The 15,688-nt window shown below is 43.9% G+C and overlaps 1 long non-coding RNA gene across 1 annotated transcript in view; it reads left to right on the top strand.

Annotated features, from left to right (window-relative positions):
- The first annotated feature begins 655 nt into the window (after window positions 1–655).
- The window catches only part of LOC129491428 (uncharacterized), a 146,802-nt gene continuing 131,769 nt past the window's right edge, over window positions 656–15,688 (top strand). Inside the window, exon 1 of the long non-coding RNA XR_008660551.2 lies at window positions 656–750. This is a non-coding gene — a long non-coding RNA (uncharacterized lncRNA). The remainder of the gene's footprint in view (window positions 751–15,688) is intronic.

The raw sequence follows: 15,688 nt of genomic DNA on the forward strand, positions 1-15,688 counted from the left end.
CCCTTTTTTTTTTTCCTCGAGCACACATTACAATAAATATGTCATTTAAAATTTTTAGAGAATATTCATGAATGCCCCACCTCACATCACCTTGGGGACCACTCATAGGACACGAACCACATTTGGGGTACTCACTTTAGGAGTTGAGGCAAGCAGGGTGCCTTACAGATGGGGGTGGGACAAAGGGCGTTTGCAAGGAGCAGCAACGTTCTCGCAGCGCCAGCCCCATGGGTGGCCTCCATCTCGGTGGAGCCTCCGTCTTGGCACTGCCATCTGCTCTGAGCGAGCAGGCTTTTGTGAGAAGCTGTGGGAGGATAAGCCTGGCTGATTGGCTGGAGCCGTGCCCAGAGTGCCCAGATGTACATTTGCCCCAAAAGAGGGGGCACAGCTGGGGTTCACTGTCTCCCTGGAGGCCTGGTTTTTCTGGTGCAGCTCAAGGCTGCCTCCCACTTTCCCGCCGCGCATTCTGCTCAGCTGGGCGGCGAGGAGCGGGCCCAGAGCGCACCGTGAGCTCCCTCACCGCCGTCTGCCTGCCATTTGCTGCCACTGGGGACCTGCGACTGCTTCCATGGAAACAGAACCATGGTTTGTTTTTCCGGAAAACGTCTCAATCTAATTTGTGTAGAGCCGCGTTGTGTGTGTGCATGTCTGTGTGTGTGCTTCAGTCGCAGAAGGGGGTGAGAAGTGGGAAGAGGGGATTTGCATAGAACCTCCAATTTTCCTCGTTTCCCAGGGAGTTGATGATTTCAGGTGAGTGTTGCATCCCAGACACTGAGTCTTATTAAGGGCTTGGGTTAGGAAGCAGTGACCATTATATTTGCCTAGGGTACTCCGAAATACTTGAATCCTGCCTTGGTCTAGGTAATTCTCCTTCTCACTAGGTCTTCCTCAGAGGAGGGAGGTGCATGGGGATACAAAGCATGGCAGTGAGTAAGACTCCACTTAGCATTTCCTACCCCGATATAGGACTCCAGGAACTAGGCTGAGTCCCCTCCACAGTTTCCCCTATACCAGGAAGGGCAACATAGCCTCAAAAAGAAATAATTGGGAGGTCGAGGCAGATGGATCACTTGAAGTCAGGAGTTGGAGACCAGCATGGCCAACATGGTGAAACCCCGTCTCTATGAAGAATACAAAAATTAGCTGGGCATGGTGTCACATGCCTGTAATCCTAGCTACTGGAGAGTCTGAGGCAGGAGAATTGCTTGAACCCCAGAGGCGGAAGTTGCAGTGAGCCAAGATCACACCACTGCACTCCAGCCTGGGCAACAGAGCAAGACTCTGTCTCTAAATAAATAAAAATAAATAAATAAATCATGTGAACTCTTGTATTTTCCTCTCCACAGCCAAGTATAAGTCTTAACGTTACATCTGCAATGGAAAAACAAGTCAGACTCAGCAAAAAGGAGCCCTGAAGAGACAGAGTTAAGTGCTTCCATGATGGGAGTAGAGTTGGCCTATGCTGTCCCTCCCAGGACTCCTTTACCCAAGAGAAACAGAGAGTGTGCATCCAAAGGGGAGCAAAAATAGAATATAAATAGGGAAAATAGAACCACTCAGAGCAGTTCAGGGATCTTTACCACTCTGACATGGAGGGAAGAAGGAGGAGAAGAGAAAAGATGAACGGACCTTGAACCTGGGATAGCTCATGTGACTGCTACATTGGTATTAAGATACAGCACTCATGTGCCCTGGGATGTTTTGTTCTATTAGGTGCTGCACCCGGTAGAACAGTGCTCCATCCAATACAATGTTCTGGAATTTAAACAATCCAGACCAGAATTTTTCCTCCTTGGAGATGGAATGTCTTGCTTTAGAGGAAGGAGGAAGAAGAGAAAAGAGGAGAAGTCTCAACCAGCCTCCTCTCTACCCCACACAGAGAATAGAGATGCAAAACTTCTCCCATAGAGTGTTTCAGCTGCTTCCTGGTTCCTCTTGCTTCTTTTCTCTTCGGATAATGACTTGGGTTTGGCCAGTATGTAAAGTTGACTTGTGGTACATCTGGCTCTTCTCCAGGGGTGCTCACAGAAATAACTCCAGTGGACTAGAATGAGATGCTTGAAACCTTCCCCAGAGCCTAGCTCTACATTTAGGAGAACAGTACAGCACACCATGATCTGACATAGTTATAGGTGGGTGGGAGTCTCAGTCTGTAGTTCTGTATCACCTATTAAGAGACTGGAACCTGGTTCCATGTTTTCTGCAGGAGGTTGAGCTCTTAACAACGTGCCAAGCCAGCAGCTGTGCCCTAGAGTCTTGGCCCAAGACAAGCAAATAATTGTCAAATGACTGAATAGTTCTGTTTCCTTATTATATGCTAGGTTTAGAATTCCTTTCACAATTAAAAAGATTTGGACAACAACTTTATAGGGCCAATTCTTTTTATTCCAGGTTATCACAACATCCTCAAAGAAAAATGCATCATGAATGGTCTTCATACCATCTAACAGATCCAGTTTACCCTCATTCCCGTGGCTTTGTTCCAGCTGCTACCTTCACTTGGCATGTTTCTCCTCCCCTTCACCCTTCAAACCATGTTTTCTTTCAAGGTCCCCTCAACCCTAATGTGCACTGTGTCTTTCTGTCCACTCAAGTCCTGGCTGATCTCTCCCTATTCACGCTTATGCCACTGTTCTTTTCAGCTCTACCCATGTGGCACTTGCCAGATGATGTTACCTTTTTTGCTTTAGGAATTTTGCTTTCCCAACTACAGCATAAGTAGGAGTGGTGTCTTGTAGTTTTTTGTGTCTTTCTTCATGTTTCAGATGAGTGTTTTCTATAGAGTGGAGCTCAATTCCTATTTCAGATTTGAGCCATCAATCCTGGGCAATTTCTTCCCAGGTAAAATGAAGGCAATACTAAAATCTACCTCCAGATGGGACTGTGAGGACCAGATGAGATGCTGTTTTAAAGCCCCAGACACCAGCGCACAGTAGGTCTTCAATAGGTATCATTCCCTTCCCTGTCCTTTCTGGCAAGGAGTTTAGCTTTGACTTATTAAGGACTCATAGGCAAGTCATTTTTAAATTGTTATGGGAGGAAAAAATGGCATTCCCTTCCTTGTTTTACTGTGGTTTGTGGAAACTCAAAAAAAGCAGCATTTGGTTTCACAATCTCTGTACATTGAATTTCCTGTCTTTTCAGAACTGTGGTTCTTTATACTGTATTTTTGCCTCTTCCACCTCCCAGGGCTGCATGGCATCCATTTACTTCTAAAATTAAACACATTTCCATTTTGTTTCAAGAATTTCTATATATTCCTGCACATTTCTGGAGATCTATGGGATGGCTTGGGCCCCAGATTGCAGCGATCACTGTGGAGCAGCAACCTTCTCTCCATCCTGGCTCCATTGAGCTTCTGCTTCTGTCATATCTGCACTCCCCATTGGCACTGCCTGCCTGGCGCTCACCCAGTCTGGTCTGACACTTGCTGCTGAGGATGGGGCGGGGACCCAGGCAGGCTTCCAATTCTTTCATGAGCTGGGTGCTGCCTGAAGCCAGCAAACTGTGAAGCCCTGTTGTAAAGGCTTCAGAGGGCCCCAGCATGGCGGAGTGGGGGCACCGAGCCACGGGAAGTGTGTGAGCAAAGAGGGCTGCTGAGAGTAAATTAGCTCCTGGCTTTGAGTCCTGCTGATATAATCTCTTGATTTTTTTCCCCCCCCCCACTCTTCAAGTACCACTTAAGTCCCTCTGCTTCCTCACAAACAATGGAACCGAATGTTCATTTGTTTGCTTGGAACTGGTTGGGCATCCCCCCCTTCTCATTTCCAAAGGCTTGAAGTGCTCAGCTGTCCTCTCTCCAGAAGCTGGCCCCCCTTGGCCTTAGTGTCTTCTGTGCTTAATTGCAAATTATTGATTTGAAGGGAATTAATTTTTAGCTCTTGCCAGATTCAGTCGCTCCTGGGTTGGACTCCTCAGCAGGACACCCTGGGGATCCCAGCCAGGGCCGGGGGTGGGGGAGGGACCATGGCTTATCAGGGGCTGCTTTGGGCAGAAGGCCACAGACTGATCAGATGCCAGGGCTGTGATCGTCTAGCTCAGCATCCTGTTTTATCAGAGAGGAAACCGAGGCCCAGGGATCACCAAAGCTTAGCCAGCCACAGAGAGTACAGTTCCCATGTCCCAGCAGGGTCATATCTGCAACAGTCCTTGACATGCATAGGCTCATTTCGTCCTCACGAAAAACCTAGTAGGATGGGAACTTGTTCCCAGGCAGATCTGATTTAGTAGATCTGGGTTGACACCCGAGATTTTTGCATTTCTTATTTATTTATTTTTAAAATAATTTCAACTTTTAGATACAGGGGGTTCATGTGCAGGTTTGCTACACAGGTATATTGTGTGATGCTGAGGTTTGGGGTATGGATCTGTCACCCAGGTAGTAAGCGTAGTACCCAATAGGTAGTTGGTGAGAATGTAAATTAGACTTCACATTTCTAACAAACACCCTCCGTGGGCTGCTGATGCTGCTTGTCCACGATCACATTTTGAGAAGCAAAGATCTAAACTGCAGAGCTGGGTCCTAACCTTGTCAGCACATTGGAATCACCTGGGGGGTTAAAAAATTATTCATGTTTGCAGCCTATCCCTAGAAATTCTGATGTAATTGTCGTGGAGTGCCCTGGACAATGGGATTTTTTGAAACTTCATGCAGGCAGTTTTTTTTATTTGTTATTTTTACTGTTAGATTCTTGCTCTGTTGCTCAGGCTGGAGTGCAGTGGCATGATTATGGCTCACTGCAGCCTCAAACTCCTGGGCTTAAGCAATCCTCCTTCCTCAGACCCCTAAAACACTGGGATTACAGGCGTGAGCCACCGTGTCTGGTCTTCCAGGCTGTTCTTATGTTTAGCTAGAATAATTTCTAGCTGCCCCCATCTCTCCCAGCTTTCCTCCCAGCTTTCCTATGTACAACTCTACATTCATTTCCATGGAAGTGCCCTCATAGAAACCCACGCGTATATGTATTTTGCAACATCAGAGATCTTAGAACCCAAAGAACAAAATAATTATTACAACATAATTTGTTTCCTGAGCACTTATTTTGTTATTTAAAATAACATAAATGTTACTCCTGGTACCATACATGCGCTACTGCCTTAATGTATCACAAAACCCGTGCACAGCAGGTGATGCTTTAATCCCTGGGAAAGGTCAGCTGATTCCCCACTTTTCAATCAGATTTGGCACCATCACATCCACTTTATTCATGAAGCATCTGAGACTTAAAGATCATCATTCCCATGTGTCCTGTGGGGCCACTGCCAACCCAGGCTGGGTGAGGGAGTGCTGGGTACATTTTGTGATTTGCAAGGCGGGGCTTCCGGGGAGCAGCAGGGCTGAGGCACAGCGGGAGCTGACACCTCAATGACCAGAGGAAGCAGCTGCGGAAACAGAAAGCAGGAATGTAGTGAGCAAGGCATGGGGCAATTTCATTGATCTGATTCTTGGGTATGAATTTCAGCCACCAACTCAGTTGTGCAGAATAGAACCTTTTTCTCTGCAACTGAGCTGGACTTAGCTCTTAAGCTCTCCTGTGTCCATAGCAAAAAAACTTACTTACTTTCAGATAAATGGCCATTGCCAGATTTTTTTTTCCTCTGTGCCTTTGATATAAATTCTCATTTGATCCCGGCTCCTTTTTCTCCTTTTCTTTTTCCCTTGTACAAAAGTGAGGTTGGGTGGTGAGTGGGCTTATCGTCAGGGTAATGTGTGTGTGCCTGTTGTACTGGACACCTGCATGGCTTGGTCCTATGCTGGGTCTCCTAAAGTCCTCTGCCACCCCTTAGAGGCTCCCGTGAGTCCCTCTCCATCATCCCTCTCCTCTGTGAGGCTCTACCAGTCCTTCAGCCAGTTTGAATAGAGATAGCATTTCCCATGTGCCAGGCTGCATTATAAGTGCTTTACATGTATAAATGTATTCTGTTCTCATGAAAAACCTAAGAGGTGGGTACTATTATCATCCCCATTTTACAGATGAGGACCCTGGGACACAGAAAAGGGGTAAGTAATTTGCTCATGGTCACGTGGTAGAGCCATGACTCAAAATGTCACCTGGCACCAGGACCTATGCTCTTACTGATCTTACATAATTGCAATCCCAGGTGTCCAGGGACACGACAGCATTAGTGAAGGGATTTGGGATTTTTTTGTTGTTGTTGAGACAAAGTCTCGTTCTTGTCCCCCAGGCTAGAGTGCAATGATGTGATCTTGGCTCACTGCAACCTCTGCCTCCCGGGTTCAAGCAATTCTCCTGTCTCAGCCTCCCGAGTAGCTGGGATTACAGGCGCCTGCCACCACACCTGGCTAATGTTTGTATTTTTAGTAGAGACGGGTTTCACCATGTTGGCCAGGCTGGTCTCAAACTCCTGACCTCAGATGATCCACCCGCCTTGGCCTCCCAAAGTGCTGGGATTACAGGCGTGAGCCACTGTGCCCGGCCTTTTTTTTTTTTTTTTTTTTTTTTTTTTGAGACAGGGTCTTGCCCAAGCTGGAGTGCAATGGCACGAGATCTCAGCTCACTGCAACCTCTGCCTCCCAAGTTCAAGTGATTCTCCTGCCTCAGCCTTCCAAGTAGCTGGGATTACAGGCGCCAGCCACCATGCCTGGCTATTTTTTGTATTTTTAGTAGGATGGGATTTTGCCATGTTGGCCAGGCTGATCTCAAACTCCTGACCTAAGGTGATCCATCTGCCTCAGCCTCCCAAAGTGCTGGGATTACAGGCATGAGCCACCGTGTCTGGCCAGCATTAGTGAAGGGATTTGATTGGATGATTTCTTCATAACTTTCAACTCTGACCCTAACCCTAGGTGGGCCAAAAGTGACATGCATAACTCTTTCATCTTCCGTGGTTTATCACTTCCACTGCATTTTCTTATTTCTTATACCACGGGGGCCGTGAATCTGTTCAGACTCAAGGCATATGCCTGTCTTCCCCTTATTACATCTTCTAGGAGGACAGACTATCCTATTCACTGCTGTAGCTCTTGAATGGCTCATATGTCGTAGCTACTCAGCAAATCTTAAGGAACTTGAAGCATTGGGTTGAACAGTAGCCCAGAGACTAGGTTTTCTTGATGGAAGGAAAGGGAGAAAGGAGAGAACTGGAAGACAGGTGGCAGGCTACCCAGACGGCAATGGCAGGATCAAGTCCAGTGCTTTTTAAAAATTTGATTCATATTAACCTTCTGATCTATAGTAGTTTGGAAGCAGAGCACTGTAGGAGCATGTTTAAAATTTCTCTATTACAGCAATGGCTGGATCTCCCACGGCCAGCCTTGTGACCTGCTCTTCTCCTTCAATTTCCCAAAACAAGCATAAAAGTCTCTGTACCCATCAGGTCCTGAGCGAGGAAGCGATGCACTTTACAGAGGGTTCTCTGTCTCCCCAGACCCTCCCTGCTACAATTAACACCTCAAGGAGGGAATTTAAAAGCAAGTGCTTCTTTTTCAATTACCGCTTAGAAAACTGTGTAATAAAACACCACTGCGAGCCTACTTGCTCTTTTTGAAAGTCTAATTAATTCATTTGCAGAGGTTGAGTCTTGCCTGGCACTGTGTCACTTGCTCATTTAAAAAGGTGCCAAGGCTTGGAATCACTTGAACAAATCCATTTTCATGTCCCATGTTTGGTGGCTGACAGAACATCATAGGCTGAGATGACCCAGAAGCCCAGGGACAACACAAATGTCCTTTGACCCCAAAAATTAACCTGCCTTTGGCTTCACCAACCCCACCCTCTACCCTGGGAGACATGATGCCTGGATCAAGGCCAGGTTTGGTCACTCAGCAGTCACTACACTTCAGTCTTTTCACCTTCACTTCCTGTACCCTTAAAAAAAAAAAAATCTTTCGGCCAGGTACAGTGGCTCACGCCTGTAATCCCAGCACTTTGGGAGGCTGAGGCAGGCGGATCATGAGGTCAGCAGTTTGAGACCAACCTGACCAACATGGCGAAAACCTGTCTCTATTAAAAATACAAAAATTAGCTGGGTGTGGTGGCGTGAGCCTGTAATCCCAGCTACTCAGGAGGCTGAGGCAGGAGAATAGCTTGAACCCAGGAGGTGGAGGTTGCAGTGAGACGAGATTGTGCCACTGCACTCCAGCCTGGGTGACAGAGTGAGACTGTCTTAGAAAAAAAAAAAATATTTACCCCAATTTTAATACTCTTAAGTCAGATCAATGTCTAGCTAGCAATTTGTTCCCCAAATATACTGCTATCTTTGGTTGATTAACCCGAAACCAATTGCAATTACTGCATTTCATTTAAAATGTGCCTGTTTGATAAATTTTTGGTGAAAAACTACGTAGGCACAAATGTTACGAAAATTCTATTGATTCACAGGATTGAGTCTCTTCTCCCTTCCAAATAGTTCATGTGTACTGACAAAATTTTAACCCAGAACATAGTATCCAATTGGCATTAACTTAAGAGTTTAGTTTTTCTAACCTGGCCCTCCTATTTCAGTATGAAACTAATATGTGCATAGGGGAGTAGTTGCATTCCCTATAGTATCATCTCATTAAAATTTTCCCCACATTATGACACAGGCTAGAGATTTCTTTTCTACTCAAGGGCACAGGATATTATGGCCACATGCTGAGATGTATGGAGCTGGCTGGCTGAGCATCTGGAGTGGGTCAGGGCTGTCCCATGCCAGAACATGGGGCCACAGGTGAGGAAGAGAAGCCAGAAGCCCGAGAAAGTCAATCTGAGCAACATAGGGCACGGGTGCAAGGCAAATCTGGAGACCGCAAGAGCCAGTAAATGTGAGACAAACTGCATGAGTCAAGAGAGGCAGGAGAGCAGTCAGAGAGCAGTCAAAGACCAGACAAAATGTGGGATTGAACAATGGAAATAAGAGGAGTCCCAGCATATTTGCATTTACAAGAGGCCAGACCAACAGCTGCCAGATGAACACTATTCCAAAACTTCTCATTGTTCTTTGACCTCCTCTTGCTCTAGGTGCACCAAGTGTGGCTTCAAACACCTTCCCATCAACATCTTCTATCTATCCCTTGAGAAGAACAATTGATTGAAATCTATCCACATCTAAATTATATCATGATTCTAATATCTTAGCCTAGACTTCCCAGAAAACAGAACTCAAAGCAAAGCTTATGCAGTAATGCCTTACTTGGGAAGTGGGCACAGAGGTGTGCAATCCCAGGGCTGTAAGAGTGAGGAAAATAGGGAGGTAAGGCAGGAAAAGAGGAAAGGAAGCAAGCTACTTAGCTATATGGCCCCCCTTTGCACAGGCTATCCCAAGCACTGTGTCTCAGAACATTTTTTGTTATTGGGAAAAACGGAGGGAAACTCATTCACTGGATCCTCTCCTCATCCTGACTCTTGTTGAGGGTTCATCCCTGTCTCAATGTTTTGTTGACTGTCCCCCTCAACTGACTTCTGGGGAGGCAGACTGATGCCCAGTGGTACAGTGCTACATCTGAGTCTGGAAGTAGATGGGGTGGGGAGCCAGAGTCTCTATGTGTCTAGACAGGTTGAACCTGGGGACTGGAGCTTTTGCGGTTCTTGTCATGTGTGGCAGGTGTGATGGAGGTCATACTATAGCCAATGCTGATGCTGAGGGGCTGAGGCAGCCAGCGGTGCCAAGAGAAGAGGCACAGTGACTGCAGTGAGGTTTCTCTGCAGGGTCAAGGACTGGGGAATACTGGAGGCTGAGTGAATATGAGGAAGCAAAAGACTAGATCACATGCACTTATGCAGTGAGGAATTTGGGGTCCAAAATGGTGGTCTGGGAGGGGAAGGGAATTAACCAAGATCAAATGTGGCTTGGACTGAGGAAGCTGACTTAATTTTAGCTTATTCTAAGGATATCCCAGTCTTTCAAATGACAATGTTCCAATGGCAGTGGAATTGTGAGGACTGACTGATCTCACTTTGTTATTTAAAAGGATCTTTCAGACTATCTCCTGGCACTGGCATGATTCACTGCCAGGAGCTAAGGAGTCAGATGGTCTCACTGAAGCCCATTTGGATTGGTTGATTGGTTAAAGCCAAATCCAATAGAGGCCTTAGAGCCCTCCTGGGACATGTTACTAATAGGCTTGCTAGCTGATTCCAGATCCCATCGGCTATTAGGAGGTGCTGAGATCCTGGCAGGCTTGGTACTTACTGTCTCGGGGACTGAGTAGGCTGAGTTGGCTACTGTCTAGGAGTGAATGGAGAGCTTTGCTAGCCTCTTGACCTAGAGAGGTAAAGCACCTCCACCACCACTACAGTGGTAGAGCGTTGGAGTACTGCTAAGGTTGGGTTACCCCAGTATTAATGTTGGGCAAGATTACTATGGAAAGGAACATTAGTTGGGGCAACGTAAACTTTACTTGAGCAAATGATGCTCTGCCTTACTCCCCACCTCCTTTCTTTTTCTTAAAATTAACTTTATCTTGGAATTATTTTTTTAACCTAGAAATAATGAAGTGTATATACCAGAAATGTAACCATGTCAGAAAACTTTCAGCTTCTCTACCACTGAGATATGTGGATCCCAAAGTGAGGATCCTCATATTTATTTGCCTCTAAAGAGGATAGGGTTAAGTATTTGCTCTCTTGTAGTAAGGAATCCTTATAGCAGTCAGGCAGCATGTGGCTTAACTCACTTTACCAGGGCTAGGGTTCTTTATGGAGGTTTGAAGGCAAGTTTCCGGTTAGAAGTGTTCATTTCTCAGGCTGTATTCTGAATTCACATATCTTTTGACCATTTCAAAATGCTAACAGTGACAATGCAGACTTTGGGTGTTCTGAACTGCGGGTCCTGGTCAAATACCATCTTTCTATCACAATGTGATTTATAGATGTGTAAGGATAATATTTTGAACTATTAAACAATGATTTTTAATTCTCTCCAAGTCAATTTATTCCCTCAGCCCCTTTACTATTAAAAAGGCATCACTAGGGAAAGTGAACTGCTGAACACAGAATCAAATTCTTGGTCTTTGCCACACAAGATAAACTCTTAAAGCCCCTGGAAGAGCAGATGGTCTTGAAAGCTAAGGTTTGTTTCACTGTAAGAGGTATTTTTTTTTTTTTTTGAGAGAATTAAAGTCTTTTTGTATACCAAGGACTAAGCATAAAATATATCTAACAGCAGTTTTAAAACTTTGTGGTTTCAAGACTCATTTATGCTTTTAAAAACTATTGAGGACCCATGATTTTTTTGGGTGGAGGAGGTGGTAGCGTAGGTTATATATAGGTATTTACTTTATTAGAAATTAAAAGTGATGAATTTAAAAAATAAAATTGCAAAAGACAACAAAATATATTTTCTTAAATTTTCACATGAGCATTTCAAAATAATGATTTTGGAATTTCAAAATAATGATTTCTTGGACAATAATGAGAGATTATAACAGATATAGCCAAAGGTAGCTGGTAAAATTTCATTTGAAGCCCTGAGAAAAAGAGTTAATGTCTGAAAACATATTTGTTCATACAGTAAACCTATGACCTTGAAACATTCTAAAAAACTCAAGAAAACAAAACATATATTCTTTTAGGTACCAGAGTAATGACCTCATATGTCATGTGGTCTCTGGAAACATCTATTGCATGCTTCTGAGGAAATGAAAGTGAAAAAGGCAAATATTATCTTTGTATTATAAAAGTAGTTTTGACATTGTGGACTATTACAGTATATGTTGTGCTACTATAGCAGAATACCTGGACTGGGTAATTTATAATAAACAGAAATTTATTTTCTTACTGTTCTGGAGGCTGTTAAGTCCAAGGTCAAGGTACAGGCATCTGCTGAGGGCCTTCTTGATGTATTGTCCCATGGTGAAAGGCCAACAAGCAAAGAGGCAAACGGGACTGAACTGAACTTGCCTCTTTATAAAGGTATTAATCCTTCTTATGAGGGTAGAGTCCTCATGGACTAATCACCTCTCCAAGGTCCCATGTCTTAAATACTGTTACAATGGCAATTAAATTTCAACATCAGTTTTGGATAGGACAAACATTCGAACCATAGCATGGACCTCCAAAGGGAGCCTCAGGAACCCCTGGGAGTCCCCAGTCTGCACTTTGAGAACTGCTTATTAATAAATAGGGTTCTCATATATCTCAATTTGTTTAGGATGGCCCAAGTTTGTTTGCTGTCCCTGCTAATATAGTTACTACAAGCATCCCTCTTTACTCTTAAAAGTTTGGATAAAAAATTATATGGACACACTATTTACAAACTACAGGCCCGAAGTATTGGCTTAGCCAGTTTTCCTTCACAGATCTTGAGGAAGAGAAGTTTTTAGAGAAGAACTGAGAGTAGATTGAATCCCTGGTGTGCCTTCTGAAAGAAAAAGCCAATGGCCTAGCCCTGAATTGAGTTCCACTGGGGCGAGGAAGAGATGATATTTAAAATGCGGCCGGGCACGGTGGCTCACGCTTGTAATCCCAGCACTTTGGGAGGCTGAGGCGGGCAGATCATGAGGTCAGGAGATCGAGACCATGGTGAAACCCTGTCTCTACTAAAAATACAAAAAATTAGCTGGGTGTGGTGGCGGGCGCCTATAGTCCCAGCTACTCGGAGAGGCTGAGGCAGGAGAATGGCATGAACTCAGGAGGCGGAGCTTGCAGTGAGCCAAGATTGCGCCACTGCACTCCAGCCTGGGTGACAGAGCAACACTCTGTCTCAAAAGAAAAACATAAATAAATAAAAAAAATAAAAAAATATAAATGCACATTATGGCTGGGTGTGGCAGCTCACTCTGTAATCCCAGCACTTTGGGAGGCTGAGGCAGGCAGATCACCTGTGGTCAGGATTTCGAGACCAGCCTGGCCAACATGGTGAAACCCTGTCTCTACTAAAAATAAAAAAAATTAGCCAGGCATGGTGGCACACGCCTGTAGTCCCAGTTACTCAGGAGGCTGAGGCAGGAGTATCACTTGAACCCAGGAGGAGGAGGTTGCAGTGAGCTGAGATCATGCCACTGCACTCCAGCCTCAGCGAGAGAGTGAGACTCTGTCTCAAAAAATAATAAAATGCCCATTGTTGGTTGGGTATGGTCGCTTATGCCTATAATCCCAGCACTTTTGGAGGCTGAGGCAGGCAGACTGCTTGAGCTCAGGAGTTCAAGCCAGCCTAGGCAACATGGCAAAACCCCATCTCTACAAAACATACAAAAATTAGGCAGTTGCGGTGGTGTGCACCTGTAGTCCCAGCTGCTCAGGAAACTGAGATGGAAGGATTGCTTGAGCCCTGGAGGAAGAGGTTGCAGTGAGCCAAGATTGCATCACTGCACTCCAGCCTGGGCGACAGAGTGAGACCCTGTCTCCAAAAGGCAACAAATGCATGTAGTTAACGGGTACAGAGTTTCAGTTTGGCATGATGAAAGAGTTCTGGAGGTGTGTGGTGGTGGTGGTTGTACAACAGTGTAAATGTATCTAATGCCACAGAACTGTTCACTTAAAAATGGCTAAAATAGTAAATTATATATATATTTTATTGCAATAAATAAAATGCACATAGGTTTGAGGGAGTTGCTCCAGGAGATTGTCAATGTTGTAAAGAAGTGCTGTGTCCACTACAGTAAGAGAACAATGGGCCATCAATTGTTGAGAAAGGCAAATGGACCTGAAATGGACAGAAGACTCACAGAGCCCCTCTGTCTCATCGAGACGATCTTGTCAGTGCTCAGGCATGGACTCTTAAGTTGAAAATCTTGCTAGAAGTACTGACCTCAGCTGAGGATGCATTGAGTCTAGAGGCTGCCCATGAAAGACTAGGTGGGATGAAGTACATCTCCATGGATAACAGAAGAGAACAGAGGACAGCCTGTGCCCGATAAGCCCCTCACTCTGAATTCCTTGCAGACTTAGTCTACCTGGAGTTGGTCCATGAGAGAAGGGGAAGAGCAGACCCTTGAACTGACCGACAAAATCCTGAATAAGCCAGAAAACTCTCCAACAGAAAGACGATGTGAAGCACATTTTATATTTCCTGATAGTGACATGAAAGTAAAATGAAACGTGAAATTAATTTTAATATATTTTATTTGTCCCAGTATGTCTAAAATATTATTTCAATGTGTAATCAATATGAAAAAAAGATTAATGAAATATTTTGCATTCCTATTTGTAGTAAGTCTTAGAAATACAGTGTGCGTTTTTTACTTATTGCAATTGGGACTAGCACATTTCAAGAGTTCATTAGCCACATGTGGCTAGTGACTGATGTATTGGACAATGCAGGAGTAGAATTTAAGCCAGAAAGAATCAAACAACAACAACAAAAATTTGATAGGATTTACCTGGACATGATTAGATTGTTTTTAGTCAATGAAATGGAAGTAGAAGTGATGTACATTTTTGCCAAGGGCGGAAGCATTTAATTGCCAGTATAAGTCACTACAGCTTGCCCATTCACTCATACGGTGAGTGTGGAAGCACATGTTGAAATGGAGCCTCCATCAGATTGAGTCCTGGGTGATTAAGATGAACAGAGCCACCTACCACCCATGTTGGATGCATAGTGAGAACAAGAAATGAATGGCTGCTTTCTGAGATTTAGGAGAGGTTTGTTAGTGTAGCATAACTTAGCTTATCCTGACTGATACATGTGATTAAATTGTATTTCAACTAATTAAACTTTTAAATATAACTTTGGCAAAAATTCATGTCTTATATTTAAAATATTTCCAGAATTTTTAAAGGCTGTAGGAAACATGCCATTCATTAATGTTTCATGAATCCATTTACCTGGATATATTAATGAATTGCATAAAGGGAGATATAAAACAAAGAAGTAGAATAAAGGTAATTTTTAAATTTAGCTTCGAAAAAGAATTTCAGAGCTGGGCATGGTGGCTCATGCCTGTAATCCCAGCACTTTGGGAAGCTGAGGTGGGTGGATTGCTTGAGCTCAGGAATTCAAGACCAACCTGGGCAACATGGCGAAACCTCTCTCTACAAAAAATACCAAAATTAGCCGGGCATGGTGGTGCACACCTGTGGTCCCAGCTATGTGGGAGGATTGCTTGAGCCTGGGAAATAGAAGTTGTAGTGAGCAGAGATTGTGCCACTGCACTCCAGCCTGGGTGACAGAGTAAGACCCTGTCTCAAAAACAAACAAAAACCGAAACAAAACAATTTATCCATTAGTGTCTGTTGAGGGATACAAGCAGGTAGAATTTTAATCCTGCAATAGTAATGGCAATTATTTGCTGTTACAAGCATTAATAATAGACTATTAAAGAAAAAAATCTTGGGAATGTGAGGGCTCTTCTCTATAGATTTTGAAACATTTTCCACTTATTTTGGAAACTGATGATTTAAACACAAGAAGTTCTAGGACTACAGATAATCTAAATGTTCCACCCATTTAAAAAATCATAAAGGCCAATTTTTAAGTCTCCCCAGAATTTGTAATTGTTAGCACTAGTAAAAGAACATGTATGTGCCCATGTATATTTGTTTAAATAGAACATATATATATGCCCATGTATTTTCGTTTAAAGTGTTTTGAAGCTGTGCATAGAAACTTAACTTTGCAAGGACTTGTCATTATGAAACACAATTAGAATTTTTCATAATGAGAACTAAAAAAACTCTCATATTCCTAAACCTTCCTTTCACAGGTCAAACTTTTAAATTATCTATCTCATTTTCTTTGAAACTCCCTCTGCATGAATATTGTGAAATTAAAATAAAATCCTAAGTGCCCCCTGGACTGGTGG

Source organism: Symphalangus syndactylus, chromosome 10 (genome assembly GCF_028878055.3).
Source record: "Symphalangus syndactylus isolate Jambi chromosome 10, NHGRI_mSymSyn1-v2.1_pri, whole genome shotgun sequence".
NCBI lineage: Eukaryota > Metazoa > Chordata > Mammalia > Primates > Hylobatidae > Symphalangus > Symphalangus syndactylus.